An 11,029-nucleotide genomic window follows, 5' to 3' on the forward strand; every position below is an offset into this window, starting at 1 on the left:
CAGGGTTTGTGATTGCTGGGTCTGTGGTTGATCCTGAGGTGCGTCCTGGATCTGATTGTGAGCTTGAATTTGTGAGGGGAGAGTACCTTGTTGAGAAGATCAATTGTACTGATATGGGTTGCGGTAGTTGCTATTCTTCGCGAAACCTCGACCCCCTCCGCCGCGACCGCCACGGCCACCCTCCATATCCGATTTCCTGAGGATGCTCGCAAACGTCTCCTTCCCGTGGATGCGGCTCCAGAAATCTCGAGAGAAACTGAAGTGCTTCGGAGCGGGAGCGAAACGATCGGAGTGGATTGCCAGAAAACAGTATTCAGCCATGAAGTTCTTCGCCGCGAATAGATCCCGGCGGATCCACACCAGGTTGGCGGCGGCAGCTGGGTCTCTGGCTACAACCCTAGAAGGGAGGCACGCGGAGGGGAGAATCCACAGCTGGCCATAGTAGTCTTCCAGCGCCTCGTTGGCTCCACACCATGGGTCCCTAGCGTCAGCCGCCTTGCTCCCACCCGCCATGCGCTTGGTGTGGATTCGCCCAGGTGTCCCGTCCCGGTTCGAACTCGTGGTTGTGCGCCGAGAGGGAGGCCTGAACGACTCATGGGTGTGATGGGTGTCCTTCTCAGGATCGATGGCGACGTCCTCATGGGCGTCGGAGCGGAGAGGTGGTGCCGTCGGACGCGAAGAGCGGGCCGGAGCAAGCGCTCCGGTGGAAACCCTCGTCATCCTTTGTCTGTCCGTTTTCACTCCAAGACACGACTACTGGGAGTCAGTAGCGCTACCTACGGAAAGGAAGATGAGACAATGACTCATTGCTTCATTTTTTGAGGAACTGGGATTTTAGATTTTAGGAGAGACATTAGCTCGCTGAATATGTCGTGGAGGAGCCTAGTCACTACCACTTGAAAATCACCTTGCGAGAGCTAGGGCCTCATGCCCAACCAGAGAGTGCCGAGGGTTGTGACTAAGGAGGCGACCATGAGGATGGCGGAGCGATCAGACACAGGTTTGATCATTTGTCCCACTTTATTTTGAAATTTAATAATTTGTCTCGTCCTATGTAACTTACGTGTATAGAATGGAGCTACCTGTTAGTAAGCGGAGCAAATCAGTAAAGGGTGGACAAATGATCAAAACCTACATTTTCAATCCTAGAATTCAAATATTTGAGTTCAAACCTTACAATTTTAGATTCAAACTTTTTGGCAACGGGGCCAATAATTCAGTGAGGATAGCTCGTCCCAATTAATATTCAGTGTACTACGCTAGTTCCAATGGATTGGTGAAAATAAAAAAAATAAACAGAATTTTCATCGCTCACTACTGTTTTCCCTATTTTGTCGTGTGCCCGAGTGTACTTCTCCCAGTTCTCGGTATTTGTGCGTCTTTGCCATAAAAGGTACACGGCAAACTACAATTTGCTGGTAGTGGCCGATATTTCAGATCTATATCTAGTTCCAAAATAAAAGGAGTTCCAATATTTTTCCTTATGTTTCCTTCCATGATAAAATGTTGGATTTATATGAGAAAGGGATGAGGTAAATGAGTGGTTTTGATCTGCATCCAAGAGCTTATTGAAAATGGCTTAGATATCGATGGAAAAAACATAGTACAACGATGGCCTGCATTGGGAAAGCGGTGAGGCTTAATATTCCAAGGTCCCATTGGCACATGTAGCCAAAATAAAATCGCTAGGTTTGTACTGTTCCGGCCGCCACTTTTGTTAAAGAAACACATAAGCATTGTAAATTGCATTCGATGAGGTACAAACGATAAATTCCAACATGGGTTGCGTCGCAGAAATAAACCATTATTTGAGATTCAGATCGATCCATATATAGAGCTGGGACAAATACAACGCAGAAACACCACTTTGAATTTCCCAGAAAACCTTAGTTAGCTTCTTGCTATTCTACACACAGAGAGATCGATGGTGCAAGCGATGGAAGGCGGCCTCGAAGAAGCCGACTTCGTGGTGCTTCGGTGCTTCGACGGCGAGGAGTTCCGAGTCCCGTCGGCGCTGGCGCGGCGGTCGGAGGTGGTCACCGCCGGCGTGGGAGCTGGCGAGCGCGTCGTGCCTGTGCCCGGCGCCGTCGCCGGCCGAGTCCTCGCCGCGGTGATAGCGTACTGGGCGAACCGCGACGGTGCCGCCGCCGCGGACGCTGGCAGGTACGACGAGGAGTACGTCGCCGGGCTCAGCCACGACATGCGCGTCGACGTCATCAACGCGGCGTACCATCTGAACGAGCGCAGCCTGTTGGAGCTCTTTGCCTAAGCTTGCTAGCTCATCATCGTGCCATCCCGCGCTCTGTGGCGTGTCATGCGCGCGCCCAATTAAACTGAAGCAATTTAAGTACGGCATCCTTAATTCTTACTCCAGTGCATTGCATATGTTGTTTATGTTGGAAAATTAAGCAATTTTGAGAATAACAATTCAATGAATAATTTCAGAATATAGATCATGACGACAGTAGCAACTAACAGATGCATCTCGAAAACACTAGAAGTATTAAATAGCCCAACGAACAGCAATATAAACTCGCAGATCATAACTAAACAACAGATCGAATCACAATGTACGTACTGTTGTGATGGAGAGGAAACCGTTGTTGTTACGTTCGCTTGACGAAGTTGTTGACGAAGAAGACGGCGACGCATCACGCACCTGCCGAATCGAGAAGCCAGACGACCCGTGGTTACAGGGAAGTGAGCAGTCGCGCGGAGCGCTTCCCAAAAACCTTATTTGCCCTCTCCCGTACAGGATCGCAAAGGCGAAAGGTTCCGGAGACCTGCTCTCCCGATCGCTGGTGCACGCTGGCGCTCGGGATGGAGTAGACTACGATGACGGCGCAAAAGCGAGAGATAGGCGAAACCCTAGCGCGGTTGTGTTGCGTACCGATCGGAGGGACGGGCGGCTGTATATATAGTTACGCAGGTATAGGTCGATTCGGATTAGGAAATCTGAACCGACTCCACAAAATCTGCAAGCGGTACGTAATAGATTCCAAAAATATCTCGCACGCGTGACAAAAAGATAAGAGGCCCGGCCCCGCACGACTCGAACTCAAAATCGATCCACGAAACAAGGCGAGCGGAGGAGGAGAAGCGCGCATGTTGATTTCTCTTGCTCATTTGCTCAATAGGTGAGAAACAACATTTCTTATATGTTGGTCTCACTCACTCTAAACTAGTAAGGTGGGACTATTCTCTTCTCACTTCCCTCATCCCATTTCATGAATGGGTTTTTGAGATTTTTTAGAATTTATTAAACCTTGGGATTGGGCTGATCAGACCCACCAAATTCTAACAGTTTAACACGCAGAATTTACCGTGTGTGGATCATGTTGTTTTTTGCTTTTCGAAATGATCAACTCAAAGGAAAGTACACATAAATTTAGAAGAAGTGCAGCGTGGTAACCGTTGCCGAAACTGTTTCTAAGGCACCGATTCCGATTCCGATCGATCGATCCAGCCGTTCCTTTTGTGGATCGTAAGACGGACGCACGACAAGACCGAAACCTTTACGAACTCGGACCGGCCGGACGGCACAGAACGACTGGATGCCGAGTCGGACTAGATCCCGTGCGATCCGCGCCCGTATAAATACTACGCAAAGATCGCCGCACCGAGACCAGAAAACACAAAGACGCCCAGCCCACCCAAACCCAAGCTAGGCAGCTAGCAAAGCAAACCGAGCACAGCGAGCAGCTAGCTTGTCGATCATGGCATCGGCGTTGGAGGAGCAGGTGGTGCTGCTGCGGTGCGTGGACCAGGCCACGTTCGCCGTGCCGGCGTCGATGGCGCTGCGGTCCCCGCGCGTCGCCGCCGCTGCGGCGGGGCAGGAGCTCGTGTCGTCGACCTGCCGCGGGAGGTCTCCGGCAACGGTGTGGCCACGGCGGTCGCGTACTGGGCGGGGCGCGCCGACGCCGCCGCGCGTGGCGCGGACCTCGCGGAGTTCGACGCCGAGTTCGTGCGCGCGCTGTCGCACGACGCGGCCATCGACCTCGTCCATGCGGCCTACCACCTCGGCGATGACGCTCTTTTCGGCCTCTTTTAATTTGCAGCTAGCCGAACATCCAGATTTAATTAGTAGGACAAGTACTCGTACTTGTTTTAAGTTGCAAGGAATCTTTAGGGTCAGTTCTTTTTAGTTTCAGCTTCTCCAGAAATGACTTTAGCTTCTCTATCTACAAAAACCATGGTAGGGAGAAGCCCATGAGAAGTTTTTAATCCAGTTCTTTTTGGCTTCTGTCACTAAGCTTATTCTCTATGTTTGACAACAAAAGTCTTATAATGCCCGTCAACAAAATATGGTTATCATTCATTGTTCGTTGAAAATTGCTATCATGGCACACAAGAAAATTGTTGGGAAAGGAAGACAGCGTTGGCTAGTCGGACTCAGGAAGGAGGCGACATCGATCTGCCCACGGCGACGGCGTATTGGAGATAGTCGCCGTCATGTCAGAGAAGGAGACTAGTGAATGGATCCGGGAGGCACCAAGAATCAGCAGCGGCAAGGGAGCACAAGAGGCCAACGAACAATTGGGGCGGCGCCGTAACCCGACGCCGCCGCCGCCAACCTGACGCCGTCGCCGCCAACTCGTCGCCGCCGCCGCGGCCCATGATTTCGCGCAATTAGGCAACGGCGGCTGCAGAATGGATCCCGAAGGCGGGATTCCGGTGGCTGTGGAGGAACGGATTCCGGCGGCGGTGGCGGCTCTATACGTGAGGAACCCTAGGAGTCCCTAGCGTTTACGAGATGTGAGGAGAGGAGTCGGGACATGAGGTGTTGGATGAATCGGTACGAAGCCTGCGGTGGCATTTCGCTGGTAATTACGGTGTGCCGTGAGGTGGGATTTTTTAGAAGGCCGAGAAGCTGCCTTGGACTAGTTTTTTTTCATACGAAAGATTTTGAGTATTGGGCCGCTCACAGAAGCCAGTTGAAATCGAGTTCTTTTCGGCATCGGTTGTTGTGGACCTAGAAGCTGTTTTGAAAGCCGAAAAGAACTGGCCCTTAATTCGTCCTGAGTGGCTATGTTCATATTAGTTCTTTTTTTTCCGAGAAGACTATGTTTATTTTAGTTGATTCAAGTTTTTTCCTTGTAAATACACCTGCGGTCCTACTTTTATTGCCGCGGTGTCAGTTTAGTCCTAAAACTATGAAACTGAACACTTTAGTCCTACTTTTATGATAAGTGGTGCACGTGAGGTCCTAAGCTCTCGGGCGCGTCTGACTCGCCTACGTGGCACGTTGACCGCGTATAGTCTGCTCAGGGGCGTTTGGCGGGAGTTTTGCCGCCGCGGCGGTTGGGAATTTTTGCAGAAAACCCCCTGGCGGAGGAGGCATCCTTATTTCTCCCCGCGCCGTTCCTCTCCCTTCTCCCCTTCGTACCCGACGACGATTCTAAGGGGACGTAGTGGCGACCGGCCGGTATGGTGACAAGCCAGCGGGGAGATGCTAAAGTCAGAGGCAGGGAGACGTTGGTCGGGATGGCCCCTGCATGGAGGAGAGCTGGCCATCGGCCTCGTTGTCATGGCGGCGGCGGCGGCAAAACTACCACCAACTGATGCGGCCTCGTTTTCTGCAAAAATTCCCAATTGCTGCGGCTGCAAAACTCCCACCAAACGCCCTGAGCCGACGTGTACGTGGTCAACGTGCCATGTAAGCGAGTCAGACGCGCCCGAGCGAACATAGGACCTCGTGTGCACCAATTATCATAAAATTAGGACTAAAGTGTTCAGTTTCATAATTTTAGAACTAAACTGACACGGCGGCAATAAAAATAGGACCGCATGTGTATTTACCTCTTTCAAACCACTCTGTTGGCCCGTCAAGTCCGTAGTGGGGTGAGGTTGGCTGCGCCCCAGGCCATCGCCCAAATTTCCCCGGGTTCCTGGGCCGTGCTCGGCCTCTGGATAAGTACCATACTACCTTTTTCAGTACATTCTAAAAAAAAAACTTTTTCGGAAATTTCCGTGACGTTTACGTTTGGTGGCTTAGTTCACAATTTCCGTGACTTTTACTTTTTGGTGGCCTAGTTCACAATTGCAGCTCCATCTATTTTGTTCGTGTGTATGTGCTGTAGCAGTACAACGTCGTATAGCACTTTATTCTGGTACAAACTTATATCATGGAGCAGTTCCGATAAGTATCAGGTTTCTCGTTCACGCAAAGAAAAGGAAAAGTTTGCTTGTTGCGCGGGTTGTGTTTGATTTTTGTCTTTAATGCGTGCGCTAATCCCGTGCTCCAAACTGATTTACAGAGATTACGAGTTAAATGGAATAAAAGGGCAGAAGACATACTAGTGGAAGTACTCCACTACAACTCTTCTTTGTTCTTAGTATTAATCAAAATAGCAGATCGAACTAGGACACTGCATTGGGACAATTAATTAAGCGGAGTTCTTAACAGCAGACCGAAGAAACTCCAGTAGTGCGTCGATCGGGCAAACACAAATGAACGAAGCTAGCTCGAACTAATTTATTTAAGCGAGAAAGAGGGCGAAGAGGGCCTTGTCGTCGAGGTGGTCGGGCGCGGCGGCGGTGACGAGGTCCACGGCGGCGTCGTGGCTCAGCCCGCGGACGAACGCCGCGTCGTACTCCGCGAGGTCGCAGGCGCCGCTCGCGGCCGCGGCGGCGCGGGACTCCCAGTACGCGACCGCCGCAGCCACGCCCTTGCTGGAGACGCCCCGAGGCAGGTCCACCACCACGTGCTGCTTCTGCCCGTCGGCCGCCGCGGCGGCGGCGACGCGCCCCGACCGCAGCGCCAGCGAAGCCGGCACGGTGAACTGGACCAAGTCGGCGCACCGCAACACCACCATCGGGGAGTTCTCCTGCAGATCCATCGCCGCCATCGCAACGAGACTAGGGATTTCGCTTTTGTTTCCGGCGTGCTCTGTTTTGCGAGCGATGTTTGCGGCGTGCTCTGTTTTGCGAGCGATGTTTGTGGTGCGTGCGTGCATAAATGGGTGCGCTGCGTACACGGGCTCGAGCCCGAGTCGGCTGGTGGGACGATGCGCGGGCGTCTCAAGAGTGCGTGTGTGGTTCGGATCAGTTCTAAAGTTTCTGTTCCGGTTTCGTGCACGCGGCGTCTCTGATCCGGAGAAAGGAAAGGAAATGCGAGACTTGGAGAAGAAGATTGCGAAATTAAACCGGCCGTTTGGGGTGCCGTCCGGCGGCGTCAGCGTTACTTGTGCAACGGGTACGGGTGGGGGTCTGATGATTCATCGAGTTGGTCATTTTAGGCCTTTATTACACGTTTCCATTTTATAGTTTTTTTCTTCAAGTTATCTTGTTACGGCATGCGTCGGGCGTCGTTTTTCGCGGATGATGCAGTTGTTGTGATCCAGCCGGTGGAGAGGGAACTTCAGACGTGTGTGGCCTTGCTTGAGGATTTCGCTGTGGCGTCCGGGCTGAGGTTCAATTTCCTTAAGACCTCGGCCCATCCGATCCGTTGCTCCGAGGAACAGATTATGCTCGTTCATCATGTTGTGACCTGTGAGGTTAAACCCTTCCCTTGTTCATATCTGGGACTGCCGCTTGGCCTAAAGAAACCGTCTGTGGGGCAGCTGGTTCCGATTGTGGAGAAAGTGGAGAAGAAGCTTCGATGTGGTCTGCTCCTGTGTTCTCGACCGGTGGGAGATTGACTTTGGTACGGTTTGTGTTATGTGCCATGCCGGTTTATGCCATGATGTCGCTGGAGCTGTCGGTCAAAACGATTTCGGCTATCAAGAAGCTCTGTCGCGGCTTCCTGTGGAAGGGGCGGAAGGAGGTCCGTGGCGGCCACTGTCTTGTGGCATGGCAAACGGTTTGCTCCCCCAAACAATTTGGTGGTTTGGGTATTCCTAACCTTCGGCTTCTCAATGTGGCCCTGCAAGCTAGATGGGGATGGCTGAAGTGTTCGGCTATGGATAAGCCTTGGGCAGAGTTCGATCTCCAAATCCCTAACCTTGCTTTGGATCTGTGCCGAGCGGCTATTGTGATCACTGCGGGAAATGGTCAACGGGTCAATTTCTGGTGTGATCCATGGCTTCATGGTACGGCCCTATGTGATATCGCGCCACATCTCTTCTTGAAGGTTGGTGGTGGCGGGAAGATGTTGACGGTCACCGAGGCTCTAAAGGATCGCAGATGGGTCATGAAGATCAAACATGACCTGAACTCTATTGCCATCGATGAGTTCTTGTGTGTTTGGGACCTTGTGGGCCAAGCGGAGCTCTCTGCCGAACAGGACTCTTTCCGATGGAAATGGGAAGGCAATGGCAGATACTCGGCGGCATCCTCATATGCGGCGTTCTTTGGCGGTCATATTGCCTTGCCTGGGGCGGTTGAGCTCTGGTCTTCGAGAGCCCCAGGTCGATGTGTTTTCTTCATGTGGTTAGTCCTTAGGGGACGTTGTTGGACGGCAGATCGCCTACGTCGTCGTGGTCTTCCCCATCCTTAGAGATGTCCGCTTTGCGATCAGATGGATGAAGACATTAACCATTTGATGTTGGGATGCGTGGTCTCTCGCCAAATCTGGTTTTCCGTCTTGGATCGTTGGGAGAAGAGGGAGTGGGTTCCCGGTGCACTTAGTACCATGGCGGATTGGTGGCCGAGCCTGGATGCTGGAGGACGTAAGAATCGAAGAAATTTAAACACGGCGGTTACCTTAGTATGTTGGAGCATTTGGAAGCATCGCAATGCGGTGGTTTTTGATGGAGCAACGCCGAGCGTGTCACAGGTCCTTCGTGTGATCAGCCAAGAGGGTGATGCGTGGTGTAGAGCGGGTCTTCTTAAGGGTTCAGCTCTCTTTTGCAATTTTGGTCTGGTGGATGTAATGTGGGCGTTGCGTGAATAATCGTGTAATTTGACTTATGCCGCGTTGTGGTCTTGTTCTTTAATATATGATATACCTGTCGAGGTATATTCTAGAAAGAAAAATGTTACGGCATGCTGTACATTACATAATTATATTTTGCGTCCCTCGCCTTGTCAAAAACAAGTAGCAAAATCCTTTTTTCTATGCTTTTGGTCATCCAACTATTAAACGAGATACATTTGGTCTCTCTTCCCGGACGAGGCGGTTTCAGTGCCAGCGTCCCACGTTTTTACTGTCCCACTTGTCACATCGGCTTGCTGTTGACTTAATTAACGGTGTGACCATGATCCCACGGCTTGCTGTTGACATAATTAACGGTTTGACCATGGTCCCACCCCTCGACTTGACCATGGCACTCGACGTCATCAATTTCCCTTGGAACATTCTCCTGTTAAAAATTGTGGCCCAAATCAACCATAATGGCATCCCCAAAAATCCACAAACCCGAGCGCAATAGGGAACACGTACCTTCACGGGGGGCCCACTCGGTTCAATCTCATCCGGCATTAGAATCAGCTCGCCGGTATCAGCTCCAGTCAACATGGCAGCGACGATGACGATCGGGGAACGAGACGGGGCTATGGGAGGGCGAGAAGATGCTAGCTAGGGGAACACAAAAAGATGGAGACATGTGGTCCTGAGCTACCGTCACAGGTGACCTCGACCACCGACGGCGCTGACTTTCCTCTCACCGGCCGGGAAGAGGGACCAAATGTGTGCTGTTTCGACAATTGGATGACCAGAGAGGGACCAAATGTGTAAATGTGTGCTGTTTCGACAATTGGATGACCAAAAGTATACGAAAAATTGAGGAACATTTTGTGTACCTTTTGACAAGTTGAGGTACGAAACATATACTTTGCTCTTATATAAATTGGTCTACATTTGCCTTTTGCCAAGACTTTTAAGTGTCTGTATACAATACGGTGTTGAGAATTAGAATTATCCATAGTTGCAAACTGCAAGGACTACTCGCTGTAGGGAAACAAAACCAATAGATTAATTTTTCAAGTATTTTATGAAACTACTACAAAGCCGCTACAAAATGCATGCATGTCGTCATAAAAAGCCCGTGGTTAAGCTTTTTCGCACTTGGGCTAACAGTATTGCAAATAATAATAGGACAAGAATAAAAGCCTACAACGACTCCTCCGTTACTTTGTGTTACAAAGATTAGATTGCGCGTTTCCTCTCTGGCGTTGTTCGTTGCTCGCCCGGATCCAAGCGCACGGATTAAAAAAGAGTCTCTAAGAGGAAGAGACTCTTCCTCCCCGAACTCCACCCTGCCGCCGCACCTGCTCCCTTGGCCCACGTCGCCGCGTCCCCTCCCCACTCTCCCTAGGCCTCGCCAAAGAGCCAGCTGAGTTTTTGTTTTGAAAATAAAAGTTAAAAGCTAGAGTCAAAAATTAAAAAGTTCACAAATAAAAAGCACGAAAAAAATGAAAAGTCAAAAATTTAAAAGCTAAAATTTTAAAAGCAAAACTAGAAAAAATAAAAAGTTTCCAAAAAGGCAAAAAAATATCCGACACCCAAAAATATGGTTGTCGGGATTTGACTGCCGTGTTTTGCAAAGTTTTTTAGGAAATTTTATTGTATTCTTAGTTATAGGATCTACTTTGTAGTTTTTGTTAGATGTAAAATATTATAGTTTCATAGTTGTGATGGACACCGGGTCTGAATGAATCTACAATGGATTCTAACTTTCTAAGGAAAAGTGCTATGGGACTGGTTTCTTTGTTCTCGGTCAACTGAGTGATCACAAAACCATTAAAAAAAACTATTTTACTTGATCAAATACGTAATATATTTCATAAATCCTTGTTTCGAACAAATTAAGGGCGCGTTACATGAAAGTTGCTGGGATTGTGATATGACAGCATGCAATCCATCTGTAGTTTGAACCGACCAGGCACAGGCCGGCCGCAGTAACCACTCTGAGACTCAAGAAAGTGGATCCCTCTCACCAAATTCCAGAGCGAGCTGCAGCTATCTAAACCCCCCAAATAATTCCTCTATCTAAATTGCCTCAACCAATCCCCTACTCATACAAGCATGCAGTATTGGAACAGGTGATGCTCTCTAGCTCCTCCAAACCGGCAACCACTCAACATCTCCAACTCCATCGATCACCTCAGCTATATATACACACATGACCATGCAACACCATCCACACAA

This window comes from Brachypodium distachyon, chromosome 3 (assembly GCF_000005505.3).
Source record: "Brachypodium distachyon strain Bd21 chromosome 3, Brachypodium_distachyon_v3.0, whole genome shotgun sequence".
In the NCBI taxonomy this organism is placed as follows: Eukaryota; Viridiplantae; Streptophyta; class Magnoliopsida; order Poales; family Poaceae; genus Brachypodium; species Brachypodium distachyon.